We start from the raw sequence: 12,367 nt of genomic DNA, 5'->3' as shown, positions 1-12,367 counted from the left end.
AAAGGAGAGCTTTTACATCGTAAAAGCTGTAGGTATATCCTCTGTTTTATTCTCTCTCAGCCATGAACACCTGGCCATGAACACTATCAGGGATGAAGCACCTACAACTTTTCTGGGCAACCTGGTCCAGTGCCTCAACACCCCCACAGTAAAGAATTTCTTCCTAATATTTCATCTAAACCTGATCTCAGTTTGAAGTCAATCTCCCTTGCCCTTTTAAAATATCCCTCTCCATCTTTCTTGTGGGCTCTCTTCAAGTACCAAAAGGCTCCTATTAGGTCACCCTGAGGCCTTCTCCAGGCAGAGCAAACCCAATTGTCTCAGCCTTTCCATGTAGGAGAGGTGTTCCATCCTTCTAATCATCATTCAAGGGTGGACTCACTCCAGGTCAATGTCCTTCCTGTGCTGGGCACTTTCCTCACCCTGCCCAGGATACGATCAGCTTTCTGAGCTTTTTCTGGTCCTTTATTCATTGAAATATTTGCCTGAAAAATGAGACTTTTACACTCCTTATGAAAGCATCCTGGACTAAGAAAAAGATGATACTGACTTCATTAGCTTATATTGTAAATAAATGATCTGAGAGGAGTGTGCATATATTACATACATAACAACCAGAAAAGATAATATATTATATGGGAGAAATTGCTTCTGTGAAGAGGTTGGAAAATGTATATTTATTTTCCTAAGCAGCATTATCAGTGATAGAAACGTGAGTCAGAATACCTATTCTGCAATAACAGCTAATTTTTTATAGAATATTTTTGTTTCTTGCTAATATATATGAGTGATAGCAGTTTGTGTCTTTCCTTTCTACAGACTTTTGTATATTATGGTTAGCTCTTGCTTTTCCAGGGCTAAGATCACAGCTAGTGAGTGATGAAGCAAACTTGCTTTTATTTGAGCTCAGATGGAGAAAAGGTCTTTCATTTCCTTTCCAGAGTCTTGGTATTTGCCAAACAATACGAAGATGATTCAAAGTGGTGTGTAAAAAACCCACTAAAATTAAAATAAAATGGTAAAAGATATTTTTAATGCTTCTACAAGCCCTGTCTTCTTTTTAGCAAGAGAAGGGGTGACTCGACCTTTCCATTCTGGGGCCTATTTTTGCATTATAATGTAGGTCATAACTTCTTAAAACCTACATATTCAAAGCTAGTTGCTAATTCTATCTGTATTAATTTTACTTCTGAATTTGAGACTTTGTATGACCTTGTTTTGCGTGCATATAACTTCTGTGAAAGTCTCTAAATCTAGAACTTGTGACCTTTACTACAAAATGATTTTTTTTTTTTTTTTTTTTCATAAAATCAGAGAAGAGCCCAGGTTAGGCTTAAAAGGTCATTTGCTCCAACCTTTTGTGGAAAAGGGAGCCTAGATGTGGGTATCTCAAACTGTGTGCAGTCATGTCTTGCTCAGTCTTTACAGAGGTGGATTTATTAGAAGTTAGACTTTCCACAATGGCAGAGTGTATTTTTAAAAATAAGTATTTAATTTTGGACTTCTTACAGTATTAGCCTCTAGATCCCCAAAGAAGCCTTTGTAAAAATAGTTCAATTTTTTCCCTAAACTATGATTGTTACTTTCTGTTTCTGCAAAGCTAAAGCATGACAAAAAAGTCAATAGGCCTTTTTTGAGGTATTGTCTTTTAGGGATTTGATAAAAGTTAATGAGAAGATTGTCTTCAGAAAATAACTAATAGTCTGTCTTCCATGATTTGGATCTAGGCTTCCATCTTCTATTTCTTTATTTTGCATTTTAATTTTTCTGCTGCCTTCCTAAAAAGCAGTAGGGTGTGTCTCAGCCACTGCTTTCAATCTGTGAAGAATTTGGACGATAATGGTGCTCCTACAGGTTCTGATAAGATTTTCATGCTGTTGAAGTGTGAGAATTATGGACGTCTAAACTAACAATTGTAGTGTCCGATTTAAGTGTGAGTGTGGGAAAAGTACGAACTAAGCATGTGTGGAAGGAGGTGTCTCTGTTTTGCAGTTGCCAGGTATCAGGGGAAGCAACAATTGCTGACAGTGTGTGGGCATTACAGAAATTATTTTTTTTACTTGTTAGCTTGTTAAGGTCATTCCTATCAGCTTCATTAGTGTCCTTTTTTGCTTTTGCCTACATCCTATTTGGGTATTGAAATGTAGTGCTAAGCTTTTTCTAGTGTTTTATTTGCAAAACACCTATTTGGGCTGTAACCTCAATTTTTCTGATTCTCTGCAGAGCAAAGTCAAATAATGTCTCAGAAAAAGTGGTGTTAGCTCAAGTGTTTATTATTGTGCATAGCTCCCCTATGAGACTGCTTTTTCCCCTCTGTGACCACAGTCCCATGTCATAACTCTAGTGCTGTGCCCTAAAACCATGATACTGTTAACTAAACAAGAAAATTAATGTGTGTGTTTTCCTAAAGTCTAGATTGTGAAAATCAGCCCCGTAACTCGAAAAAAGGAGCATCCACTTCCATGTCTGTAAACAGAAATGTAAACCCAAATTGTTTCAGGTTAGTTCTCTAAATTCTTCATGCACATAACATGAGACACCTGCTTGTGTTGCTGTTCATGTGCACAAGGTGGCCAGTGTTAAAACAACCCACTTAAGCGTGGAATGAAAGAACAAGATGATTATTGTAATACCAGTTTTTAAATACAGTAGGAATGTGCATTGTCAATGGAAAGGCTATGAGTAGGCAGGCAAAATCCAGGTCTGCATTGGGTTCTTAGGTAACACTGAGTGAAGATGGATAGGAAAAGGTCAGATGATGACCTTCATGATCTGTACATTAGATGGTGTCTAACCAGCGGCCCTGAGCCCTGTCTGTCCCCCAGCGCAGGAAGAACATACTTTCTTTGCTTTTTGAGTAGCATTATGCAGAGCTGTTTTGCAAGTGTTTTCTGTTTTTTTTTTTTTTTTGTTCTTTTGGTTTTTTTTTTTCTTTTTTAAAGATTGTGTTGGAGTTTCCTGTGTAAGATCAGTTCTGACCGGTTTGTTAAAAATGGAATTTATCCCTCAATACATTTATAAACTGTGAAAAATGCCATTTCTTTTGGAAATGATGTTTCATTTATTTCTCAGAGCTGTAATTCAACACTAAATACTGGGCACATGCCAAGTTAGAGGACTGCAAAACAGATTTCTGAAGACAATCCTTAGAGCTTTCTATGTTTTAAAATGTTTGAGGGAGAAAAACCAGTGACTGTTTAAGTGTGACACTGAGAACTTCCTAAAAAAATTCATCTCAAAATAATCATCTCTTAAAAAAGAATAAGGTGTAAAAAGCCCCAAAGGGGAAATAAGGTGTTTTCTTTATTGTTAATTTTAGACTGTGTGTAATGTCCAACTTGTGTTGCTTGAGCATTTGTTGATGAGTGAGAGAGTCTGAGCTGGTAGGTTCTCTTAGGTGGTGGTGAAATGGGAAAGAGCCTCTGATAATGGTATGCATGGCTCTGTGGTAATAATGCTTTTAAAGAGGGATAATTTGCAGTTGTGGTGGTGAACTTGGTCTTCGGAATCCATTTTTAAGTTAATGTTTCAGGCTTAGTCTGATAATAGACAAGGCATGTCAGTCTGCCTTGTTACCCTGCACTGTGGAAGAGCAGAGTGTTTTCTGTCTGGGTACTTTTAGACTGAACGTCTGTAGGGGCAAGAACTTGCTCTGTTTGCACATCACTTATTAGATATGATCCTCCTATGCTCAGCTCCGTAGGCATAGTCACACAAGAAGGAGTTTCTGCACTGGGAAGAGGAAAAATGTAAAAAATTTGCCATTTTGACTATGACTAAGTTTCTGTTTGCACAGTATTACTGCTATTTGCACTACGTGGCTAAGCCAGCCGCTGGCTTCTAGCATTCGGCGGGAGGCTTTTTTCCCCCACTGCCTGGCCGCTGTGTGTTTTTCCGCAGGGGGCAAATGCGTGCCATTGCCTCTTGGCGCTGCCGCCGGCGGGGATGGATTGTCGCTCCTGTCCCTGCGCGCTGCTGCCGCGCCGGGGACATCCCGCAGCCGCTGCTGAGCGCCGCGCCGCCTGCTGCCCGGCCGGGCGGCTCCGCCAGCCGCTTCCCGGCCTGCGCCCTCCTCCTGGAACTCGGCTGCACGCTCGAAAGCCTCTAGGACGGCAGCAGCGGGGGGTGGGATGTCGGTATGGCACCCTCCTACCTGGAACTCGGTTATTTGCTTGGAAGCCTTTAGGATGGCAACAGCAGCCTGAGTAATTTCTGTATGTCTCAGTTAAAAAGTTTCTTTGAAGTACTGGGAGTTAGAATGCGTCCAATTCGTTGCTACCTTTGAGGAATTAACTGGTTTAGAATTTTAGATTTGAAGGGAAAAAGTGTTGATGCTAAATAAGTAATTTGCCTCCTTTGCCTGCTGTAAATGCATACGCAGGAAAATGCCCCAAATAAGCTACCTTTATCAAGTATCTAATTAGCTGAGTTGTTCTGCTTCAGCACAAGACAGGTTGTGACTGGGATGATAAAAAAGGGAATTCTTTTATAGCCTAATTTCTAGATGAAGAAAAAACTTGCATTTGATCACAGCTGTTGATTTTTCTGACAGCTCCACAGCCTGTGACTTGTTCCTCATTAATACAGCTATATGAAACAGTTCTTTTTCACTTTACCTCATATTTGGTGTGGCTTCAGCATTTTCTGCAGCGTGATGTGGTGCAGCTTTGTCCATGTTAACAATTACTGAGGCCCAGCAGGAGTGGATGTGTAGAGTGAAATAGTCAGTGCAGAGGACCAGTTACACAGGCTGCATTCATTCAGGGTTTTTACAGTAGTCCACTTGCAGTCTTGTCCCAGCAGCTGAGCATCCTTTAGCATACTCTCGGGAATGTATCTTCTGGTTTTTTTCATCCTAAGGGTATCCAGTTTGTCCCCTCTCAGACTCCTCAGTCATGTTGCTCAGTCTAGAATAGGAAGGAATGCTTGGGGAGATTGTGTCAAAAGGGATGAAAGTGTTCCTCCTCTGAATTAAAATGCTGATGTAAAATCACTTATTGAATTATTTCTCAGTTGTAGCTGAAACTGCCTGCTTGCCTGTGTTTTTCCACATTGATTCACCAAAAGGAATAGAGATTGAATTTGTGAGACATATGTCATGGTAGCTGTAGGGTTCCACTTGATAATATTATTGCTATTAGCATGCAGATTGAACTTTTTTCCCCATAAACCTTAGAATTTTTATACCTTCAAGTCATTTATGTTACTCATGTAGCAAAACAATTTTAGATGTTCTTATCCAATATCGCTTAACCTCACAGATGGCAATAAAACCTAAACAGAAAATCCAGCATGTTATAGAAAAAAAAACCTAAAAAAATACACAATATGTGTAGATCGGATTCATTAATCTTTGTTAGTGGCACTTAGACAATATTATTGAGCTACTGTGGTAAAATATTAATGAGGATTGAGGTATTTCTTAGATGAGATTTTCACTGCAGTTGGGCTCTTTGGCTTCTTTTCTTTACCATTGACTTGCTGGGTAATAAATTTTCCTTGAACTCCTAAATTTTTTACTTTAAAGACCCAAGGAAGCTCAAAGATATTTAAATATTATGACATTTAATTTAAAGATCTGGGAACCTTGATATCAGGATATGTTACAGGAATGTTGGAAATGCTAAAAAATTTGAGACCTTCAGAGGAGGGATGAGAACAGCTGAAACAATTCTCTTTCTATTGCTAAAGTATTTTGATATCAAAAATAGTAAAATATTTTCCCAAAGAACTGTTGTAGTGGCTAATAGTTTTTCAGCTGATAAGCCCCTGTGTTCATTTCTGTTCAAAAGGCAGTTTTCCCCCCAAATTCTTTCATGTAATTATTTGCTAGCATCACTTTAAGTATTAGAAGAATGACACATACAAGTGTTTGATCACATCATGGAATATAGCTTTGAAGATGACAAAAAAATACCTCAAGTTGTATTGCACATTTAATGTTGCTTCTTCCAAAGTGTTTTTAGACACTAAGAAGACATGAGTCAACCTTTACAATTTTGCTTTATTTCATAGAACTGGTTTATAATATTAATCTCTAAATGTCTTAACATGGATTCTTATCTGTATGTGTGTAATTGGTATGGTCTTCTCAATAGTTAAAATATTCAAGGACCTCTACCTTGATTGGTTACAAACTACTCCAAGCATCTGTTTATTAGAGTTTATAAACACTTTGTCCTCACAGTATATGTGTTTGGAAGTCAATTAAATACAGCAGACACATTCTGCCTGAATCAGACTCGGAAATTCCAAGAGCTGCATGGTAAGAGCCTGAAACGAGATCAGTATCAAGTAATGGCTGGCATTTGCCTCCAACAGTTCTGTGCATTTCCAGTAATGCCTCCAACAGTAGTGCTAACCCCTGTGATTTTCTCAGAAGCCATGAGGAGGTGACATGTTATTTCAAGTTCAATTCTGTAAGTTCTAATAAAACTTCAGCGTTCATACTTAATAAAAAACGAAAGGTTCATGTTTTTATAGTTGCAAATATGACTTGAGATACAAGCTTTCAAAGCTTTCTGATTTGAAGGTGCTGTTGAAGAAAATGAGAAGAGCAGTCCCTTCTTCCCCTCCTCACCTAGTGGGAACTCTCTTCAGTTCTGAGACACCCAAGGTTGTCAGGCTGCTAATGCATGTTATTGAAAGGGTCACTTAGGCAGAAATAAGATATATTACCTTAGTTTAGGGGACATTTTACAGGAGCACCATTTTCTTTAGCGTATATTTTGCTGTACTATACTTTTTAGTAGTCTTTAACCCTGCTATCCAATTATCTACAGCTTCATTTTCTTATTTAAAATGGTACTCTTTGTTGCTTTCAATATATTTCCCTGTCTCTCTGTTTCAAAACCAGTTTGTAAAAGTCTTTGGCTGTAGAGATGCTGTAATTTTAAGGTCAGCTGTATCAATAAATATTAACTGGGTTCTTTAATCTCTCAAAGTCTGTTCAAAAAAGTAAAGTATTCTTCCAACTGCTGTATGTGAGCTAGAAACTAATATATTTCATAAGTTTTAAAATGTGGAACATTATTTCATAAGAGAGTACATAAACTTTACAAAATACAAACAATGAGCATCCATATTAGCATTTAATCAAGTTGAAACCTTTCAGGAATAAATGTATTTTCCTTTTAAAAGAATATTTCCTTCTAGGGCAATTGAATTAAATGTAGATGATTTTGCTTTTTGCCATTGAAATACAAAGCCAATGGGTATGCATTTTGGAGGTAATGCATGGTACTGGCACAAGCATTTTCACTTTTTTTTCTACTTTTGCAGGTTTTTTTTTTTTGGGTTTTTTGTTAGATAAATAAATTTTCAAGTTGTGGCCAAAGAATCAACCACTCAGAACATAATTTACCTTTTAACTACAAAATTATGTCTAAATGCCAGCAAATGTCTGAAGACTGTACAGTGCATTTTTAGCATGTTATAGAAGAGGTATTTCAACAGCCTTACTATTGAAATTTCCAGCCTTGTCGTTCTCAACGCACTCAAAGCATGCATTTGGGCTGGCTTCACTTTATGTACCAGAGCACCTTCTAATAAGTGAATACATTTTAAGTGTCTCTTAGTAGCACGGTATAAAAAAATGTAGTCACCACAAGGTATACCTTGACATTTCCATAAAACAAGGCAAACAAAATGAGTCTTAAAATTTTGAATCTTTTGTGACAAATAAGGAGAAATAATTGAAAGTTTTAAGTTAAGACTTCCAAGACTAAATTCTAAGTTGACTGTAAAATATGTACAGCTTGTATTTTCCCAGGAATTAGTGATTAAAAAAAATACTCTAGTTTTCTATTAACTTGAATATCCCAAATTTAACATTAGTACTGTGTTCTGCAAATGATGACATCTTATGAAGATGTGGACCATTTGATTTGTGCATATTCTCTAAATTTTCAGATAGTCTCAATGCAATTTCATTGTTGCATTAGAAATAAAGGATTTACCTTCTCTTTCAGCTCTGCAATAATATGTATAATCACTGCGTGTATTTTATATATCCATAGATCTCATCCACAGCTGCCAAAAAAACCCAAAGGCCTCCAAGCCCTTTTCAGTCTTTTTTATAAAATCATTTTATCAATTGAAAAAGTAGTGAATATAAGCTTGGCAATAAACAAAACTTGTCCTACCAAACTGTGTCCTCATAGCTGTGGGTGAATTTTGGAAAAACAGTATTATGTAATTTGTTGTCACAATCAACCTGTCTGTCTGAATCACATTAGCTAATAATAATAATAAAACTCTGGACTACTTTTCTTGCCCTTCAAATAACTGCATTGTTATGTCCTATATTTTTGCATCTCCTAGCAACAAAAAAAGTTTCAAAAAGTTTTATTTTTAGAAGTGTGCTAGAATTGTTTTCCCAACCATTATATTTTCATGCTGTCTCACTGACAGGTTCCCATGAGCAAGTGAGAAAGCTCCTCTGCTTAAAGTGCAGTCAGTGATCTATAGTGGTTACTGCTCTCTGTTGCAGTACATATTGAGGTATAGCTCATCTTGATGGTGAAGCATTGGCCTTGGGGTCAGTGTTGTGGTCCCAGACTCTGTACAGTTATAACTGAATTGACCTCGTTTAGTTTACGATCATTTTATCTGATGGTTAATCTGCAGTTTACATGGCCCATAGATTCAAAATATTGTGTCCCTGTGTCCCCTAGGGTTATGATAACAGATAATGTGATGCTGGTGATACAAGAATAGAATAGACCATCTGTAGGTAACAAAACTGGCATTATAACCATGAGAGTTGTACTGCAAAAGGCATTGCCTCCAGAGGATGTCCTGGTCTGCAGGCCAAGAGGTGGGAAGGGCTTGGCCCCTGTGGAACAGACTGGCTGCATCTGTGCTGTGCAACATCCTCTGCTTGGATCCCAAGAGAGTGCTATTTTTCTTTCTTGGTATGATGCACAAAAACTGCCACAGCTCACCCAAGTCATATCATGATGCAGAGGGATGTGTGTTGTAATTCTTGAGGCATTGCACGATGGCAGTGCCTGTAGGCAGCAGACTTGCTGAGGTAGTACTGGGGGAGTGTTACAGTGCACAGGGAGCAATCTTATCTATGCTGTCTGTAGGGAATAGCCCCTGTGGGAAATCTTGTTCAAAAATTCCCCTTTCTTTTTTTTTCTTTTTTTTTTTTAATTGTAATTTGCTTAATTTTATACAAATATTTAATGAAGATAAATTTGTAAGTATGATGCTAGCTTTTATTTCCATCTGACAAGTAAGTAGCTGCTGTAAACATGCTATGGATATGTAAGCATTCTCATGTAAAATTAACTTGTAGTTTGAGATCTATGCAGTAAAATAAAAATTAGGGGGGGTTTTGTCATGCTTTTAAAATTTTTTTGTAGTAGGACTTGGCTTCATAGAGATGGATTTTTTTTTTTGTCAGGGAGGAACAGCTCAAGAAATAATTGTTCTCTCCTGAGCAAAACTCTCTAATGAATCTTTAATCAATTTCCTTGTTAGAGCAGCTTTATATGTAGCAGATTCTAATGGAAGTAAACACTGCTTTTGAACAAACATCCAAGAACTTCAGCTAAGAAGCAAAGTATTAGCATAAAAATTCCAGAGAAGGGTTATGTACGATGCCCATAATGCCCTACTCCTAAGTTAAGGAACATTTTCTTTTCTGTGTGGTTGTATGCGCTCAAGGTGGATGGACAAACCCATGGCTTGTCTCTCTTTGGTTATGCAGTAGAAAGATGCTGTGGTGTGGAGGTGGGGAGAGCAGTGATACACCAACAAACTGATGTTTTCTCCTTTTCTCCGAGGTTAGAACAGATAGCATGTTACCTTTTTTTTTTTTTTAATTGCCTTCTGCCACTTTTTTAGGTGGCGATGCTTGGGTTTGGAAAGCTATCTCTTTTTTATAAGTCTGGAATTTATATATGTAATAATGCTGTGGCCTGACTGTAGCCTGTGATTCTGAAGGAGAGCTGCTTTTTGGTTGAAAGATCCTGTATCACAGGTATGTGATACTGATGGCTGGTCATGGTCTCCAGTATGCTCATAATTCAGTGGCATTGGGATCTCAAATTCTAAGGTACTCCTAGTATGTGTACATAGGGTCTTGTTAGAATTCTGCTGTACACAAACCAAGCCAGGCTCTGTTTCACTTTCTTTGAGTTGTGCTGAGTCCTTAGATAAGACAGGAAGTCAGGAAATACTGGTGCTGTATGCCCATATAGCTGAGAAAGTGGAGTAAAGTTGGGGCTTGGAGAACTCCTTGAGAAAACAGGTCAGTAGCTGCTTTAAAAGTAAGTATAATTCTTTGGTTGCAGATGAAATGTTACAGGCAAGATAAATCTTTTTGTCATGATTGTATTTTGTTGCTTCTCTCTTTTCTCAACTGATGGCAATTTTTTCCCCCTCATATTAACAGTGACATTTTAGTGGAGGCTTAGGAAAAGATTCTTGTCCTGTTGGTCCTAGATTGTCTTAATCCTTAATAATAATTCTGGAAGTTGCAGGCTTTCATTCTTTTGCATAATGCCATTAGAAGTGTGTATATAAATATATATATGTACATACAAAAAGAAGTATGTGGAAATGAAAGCAGAAAAATGTGAAAGCATGTTATTTATTTGCTTCTCTCTGTGACTATTGTCAAGAGAGATTCCATTGCTGTGGTGGTGTTGCTTACAACTAGAACCTTCTAGAAAACTTTGATTAACAGGCCACTAATAGAATTTTCCTTAAGCCATAGCACATAGTGAGTGAAGATATAAAAGATGTCAATCCTGTGTGCCCTTGGAGCAGTTAGCACAGTTCCAAGGCAGAACTCATTTGTGCTGTCAACTTACTGGCTATTTTCTCTCTTACAGATAGGACTGTTTCCTTGTAACTGGTTGAGAAAGACTGCATTTATGGTAGCATTTGGAAACTCTGTTGTAATCTTTTACTTTAAAGTGGCTTCATGGAACTTGTGAGGTGAATGCTGAGTTTTGAGTATATTCCTTAATCCTTCTTTAAAGTCATGGTACTATAGGATTAAGAAGTCTGATTTTGGGGCTTCTCCAATGTCAAGGAAATTCAGAGTGTGGAAACAAAAGGGGCCTTAGATTTGTTTCTGTATTAAGTTGTTCTGGGAGGAAGAAGAAGAGGTTGATGAGAGAAAAGATGACATTTTCTTTCAAAATGTTGTTTCTGTTCTAAAAACTTGAGAAGTAGCCTGGATTTGACTGGAATGGCATTAATTTTCTTCTTAGTAGCTGGAACAGTGCTGTGTTTTGGCTATGAGAATAATGTTGATAACACCCTGATATTTTGGTTGTTGCTAAGTCATACATGCTCAAATAAAATAATTTTTTAGTTTCCCGTGCTCTGCTGATGAGGAGCTGTGCAAGAAGCCAGGAAGGGACCATGGCTAGGCGAAATGACCCAAAGGCCAGAGATATTCCATACCATATGACAACATGCCCAGTGTACAAACTGGGAAAGTTTATATGAAGGGGCTGCTTGGGAGCAGGATGGACATTGGTCAGCAGGCAGTGAGCAACTATATTGGGCATCGCTTGCTTTTTCTTGGGTTTTATTCCTCTGTCTCCTTTTCATTATTGTTACTGTTGTTGTTGAGGTAATAATAATAATGATAATAATAATGTTTCACCTAATTTGAATTATCAAGCTGTTCTTGTCTCAACCCATGAGTTTTCCTCTTTTCTGATTTTCTTCCCCATCCCTCTGGAAGGATGTGTGGGGAGTGAGTGGCTGTGTTGTACTTAGTTGCTGTCTGGGTTTAAACCATGAAAATTAATAGAGAGATGTTTAATTAAATAAAGATTTACCATTGAATTTTTTTCATATTGTGTTTCCTAATCTTGAGGTTACTCTACACCCTACCTTTATGGTACCAGACTTTTCTTTAATATTACAATGTCATGTGACAACCGGCTCCCATAATGGGAAGACTGCAAAGCTCCAAGATAAAATCAGACTGTCAAGGAGCAAACTCATTATAAACCCCCATTATCAACATTTAAAGAAAACCCAGAAAAATACTGCATAAGATACTGCTTTTTTACTTTATGTTATTTATATTTTTGGCAAAAATCTGAAAAATCTCCCATAAGGGATGAATGCTACATTGATACAGAGCCAAGGGAAAAGCTTTGCAGTAGAAATTGTTCATTGACTCTGTGACTGCAAGCGTGCAGAAAGAGAGCAGAGAGACTGCAAGAGCAAAAAGAATTAGATAACATTAATTTAAAAAACACAACAAAGCCAAGGCACAGGATTGCTGTGTAAACAGCTTTAACTGTATATATTTATTTCCAGTGGCTCTGAAAACAAATGGAAGATTACTGGGAAAAGATTAACTGTAACAAATGCAAGGAAATGTTTG

At 37.6% G+C, this 12,367-nt stretch overlaps 1 protein-coding gene across 6 annotated transcripts in view; it reads left to right on the top strand.

Moving 5' to 3' along the window:
- Positions 1–12,367, top strand: part of LARGE1 (LARGE xylosyl- and glucuronyltransferase 1) — a 266,932-nt gene that overhangs the window by 61,401 nt on the left and 193,164 nt on the right. Inside the window, exon 1 of one of the 6 annotated variants that reach the window (XM_068191099.1) lies at positions 9,146–9,241. The exons of 4 other annotated variants lie outside the window; for them this stretch is intronic. The gene's annotated coding sequence lies outside the window, so the exon portion shown is untranslated. Of the gene's footprint in view, positions 1–9,145; positions 9,242–9,969; positions 9,992–12,367 lie in introns of those variants that run through there. One more of the 6 variants, XM_068191100.1, reaches the window with a different exon arrangement.

This window comes from Anomalospiza imberbis, chromosome 5 (assembly GCF_031753505.1).
Source record: "Anomalospiza imberbis isolate Cuckoo-Finch-1a 21T00152 chromosome 5, ASM3175350v1, whole genome shotgun sequence".
Classification (NCBI taxonomy): domain Eukaryota; kingdom Metazoa; phylum Chordata; class Aves; order Passeriformes; family Viduidae; genus Anomalospiza; species Anomalospiza imberbis.
This window is presented reverse-complemented; position numbering and strand designations above follow the sequence as displayed.